The following is a 3,597-nucleotide window of genomic DNA, read 5'->3' as shown; positions in this document are numbered from 1 at the left end:
TGGAAGGCCATGACGATGGCATTCCAGTGGCAGCGTCGACCACATAAGCTTCACGTCCTAAGCACCCCTACAATCCAGTCTGCTTCATTGGAGGATCTCAGCCGCTCTCTAGCCAGCCCATACTCCCTGTATGCGGTATGTTGCCTTTCTTAATCCAACACTGATTGAGACACCCTATTCCCAGAAATGCAACAACTGGTGGAAGAATTCTAGCTGAGCTTGACTGCTAGCTACTGCCCAGGGAGGTTGACCACCGAATTCTTCTCAAAAACGACATCAAACTGGTGAATGTTGGACCTTACTAGTATGCATATTTTTTAAAAACTAAAATTGAGAAACAGGAGAATGATATGCTATGTTCGGGTCTTATCCGCCCAAGTACCAGCCTATTCTCTTTACCGATTCTCCTAGTCTACAAGAAAGATGGTACATATTGTTTCTGTACTGATTATCGGATCCTCGATACAGTGACAGTGAAGGACTGGTTTCCCATACCCACGATAGAAGACATGTTAGATGAGTTATACAAAGCAGTCTACTTCACCAAATTGGACCTCACAACTAGATACCATCATATTTAAGTACATCAAGATGACATTCACAAGACCATCTTTGGGACCTACAATGGTCACTACGAATATTTGGTAATGCCCTTTGGTCTATGCAATGCCCCCTCTAAATTTCAAGCTGTTATGAATACTATTTTTAGACCATATTTTTGCAAGTTTATATTAGTTTTTTTCGATGACATACTGATCTAAAACCCTAATTGAAACTCACATCTAGGGCATATTAGGTAAGTATTTGAGATTTTGCAGAAACATGAGTTATTTGTTAAGCAGAAGAAGTGTGTCTTTGGGTATTAAGAGTTAGAGTATATGTGACACATCATTACACCGGCAAGAGTTAAGGTTGACTAAAGAAAAATAAAGGTCATGATAAATTAGCCAAGGCGTGGACTGAACTCCGTGGGTTCCTTGGGTTTACTAGATATTACCACAAATTCGTGCAAAACTATGGGATTGTGGCCAAGCCCATGACTCAGCTCCTTAAAAAAGGTATGTTCAAATGGGACTCAGCAGCAGAAGAAGCATTTGCCAAATTGAAATAAGCCATAACATCTACACTAACATTGACACTACCTAATTTTTCTGAACCATTCACCATTGAAGTCGATGCATCAGGAATAGGGATTAGAGCTGTTTTAACTCAGCAAGGGAAGCCCATTGCCTATGTGAGTCGTGTCTTACGGGTGTTCAAACAGTGTTGGTCTACCTATGCTAAGGAAATATTGGTTACAGACTTAGTGACCCTACCTTATGGGACGGAAATTCTTTATTACCACCAATCAGCGCAGTCTGAAGCATCTAATGGATAAGAGAATCGCCACCCTCGAGCAACAGGAATGGGTATCTAAAGTATTTGATTATGGCTATGAGATCACCTACAAGCTAGATACAAAGAATAGTGTCTCAGACGCCCTATCCCGACAAATCAACAGCCCCACCCTAAAAGCCTTCCCATCTGTCAAGCAGACATATGAGACCAAATCAGAAAAGAAGCAGACCATCCTTATCTCAAGAAGCTGAACCGATTAGCCCACAACCAACCAAATGGGCAATATCATTTTCAGAATGGGTTATTTTTTTATAAAAACTGGGTGGTACTTCCTTCAAATTCAAACATCATCCTATAGTCACTCAAAGCCCACCATGACTCCCAACTAGGCGGACATTCAAGAGTTCTCCGCACTTATAAGCAGCTCGCCCAATAGTTTTATTGGGCCTCCATGAAGAAAGTAGTTCAGGCATACGTGGCCGTTTGTGAAGTCTGCCAACGAGCCAAATTAGAGACCTTATCTCCAGCAAGGCTCCTTCAGTCTCTCCTGATCCCTTGTCAAGTATGAGATGACATCACTGTGAATTTTATTGAAGGTCTACCTATGTCTGAATGGTGAAATACTATACTGGTGGTGGTTGATCGTTTTAGCAAGATAACACATTTCTTTGGGGTCGCCCAACCATACACAGCCAAAAAGGTGGTTGAGAAGTTTGTAGATGGAGTCGTTAAGCTACATGGCATGTCACGTTCGATTGTAAGTGACCGAGATCCTATTTTCATCAGTAACTTTTGGAATGAATTTTTCAAACTCTTAGGTACACAGTCGAAAATGAATTCCTCATACCATTAGCAAACTGACGGTTAATTTGAAGTAGATAATCGTTGTATCGAGCAGTGTCTCCGATGGCTAGCCCACTAGAGGTCCAACAAGTGGCAGCACTATCTACTCCCATGGGCCGAGTTCTGATATAACACCACCTACCACTCCTCCATCAACATAACACCATTCTAGGCTCTCTACGAGTGCCTGCCCCCTGCCATCCCTCATTACACCCTTGGGACTACTTCCATCCATGAGGTTGATCAGCAGCTCATAGCTTGCAATGAGATCTTGGCTCAATTAAAGGCCAAGCTACACGCTGCTAACCAATGCATGCAACATACTGCCAATTATGGGTGTCACCATATGGAACTCCAAGAAGGAGATTGGGTATTTTTGCAACTCCAACCCTATTGCCAGCACACACTCTTTTGATGTGCCCTACAGAAATTAGCTTGCAAGTATTTTAGGCCTTATCAAATGGAAAAAAAAAATCAGCTCAGTGGCTTACAAGCTCAAACTCTTGGAAGGCTCCCCCATTCATCCAGTTTTCCATATCTCCCTCCTCAAGAAGGAAGTTGGTGATTCCCTCCTACCTACTCAAAACCTTTCCTTCACCACAGAAGAGGACGTCGTTATTCTCTAACCAGCAGCAATCCTCGATCACTGTTGGGTCAAAAAGGGGTCGAAGTTCATTGAAGAGAGCTTAGTTAAATGGCAACAAATGACCACAGATGATGCCACCTGGGAAAGCTCGCAAGCCTGACAAAAGACATTCTACTACTTGAACCTTAAGGACAAGGTTCCTTTGAAAGATGTAGGTGATGATAGGATCCCCCAAAAATCTTAACAGATCCCTTTCCCCAACCCACGATATAGAGATTAAGGATATCATGTCAAGTTGAAGAATCGATCCTCCATCAGTATGACCAACTTCCTTTGAGATTTCCTCCAACAACTACATCCACGAGTAGTAACGAGAACCATCTTTAGCTACTATGATCTATTCCACTTCAGCTACCCACCATATCTGCTCCACTACTTTATCCATTAGTAACATTTATATTCACATGTAATTTTCTTTTTATTCAGTCCGTAGAAGTAGGAAATTTTTATTAAACTCTTATGCATTTAAAGAACCCACCATGAATGAAAAAGCAGATCAATTTTATTCTGAAATTCTGGGTTTGTTTCTTACTTAAAGCAGAAATAACCAGCCAAGAGTGTACACTCTGATTGAGACCTATCATATTCAAGAATCAAAATCGATTTATTTTATAAAAAGAGGATATCAATTAACTTTTATGAAATGATTTTATGGAATTCAACCAATTATCTTGATCGTGGGATATCATAAAGAAATATAAATCTATGTTATCAAAATTTTTTTTTATAATTCTTTTAGTATGGAATGAGTTAATCATCCACTTTGAAAT

General features: G+C 40.7%; 1 long non-coding RNA gene across 1 annotated transcript; it reads left to right on the top strand.

Moving 5' to 3' along the window:
- The first annotated feature begins 701 nt into the window (after positions 1-701).
- LOC148253043 (uncharacterized) lies at positions 702-3,340 on the top strand. Its single transcript, XR_015813519.1, has 2 exons — positions 702-2,095; positions 2,217-3,340. It is a non-coding gene; the product is annotated as an uncharacterized LOC148253043 (long non-coding RNA).
- The last annotated feature ends 257 nt before the right edge of the window (positions 3,341-3,597 follow it).

The sequence above is a fragment of the Carica papaya genome, chromosome 7 (assembly GCF_054855325.1).
Source record: "Carica papaya isolate Zhongbai chromosome 7, ASM5485532v1, whole genome shotgun sequence".
In the NCBI taxonomy this organism is placed as follows: Eukaryota; Viridiplantae; Streptophyta; class Magnoliopsida; order Brassicales; family Caricaceae; genus Carica; species Carica papaya.
The sequence above is the reverse complement of the archived record's forward strand: the minus strand, read 5'-3'. Positions and strand labels throughout refer to the sequence as shown.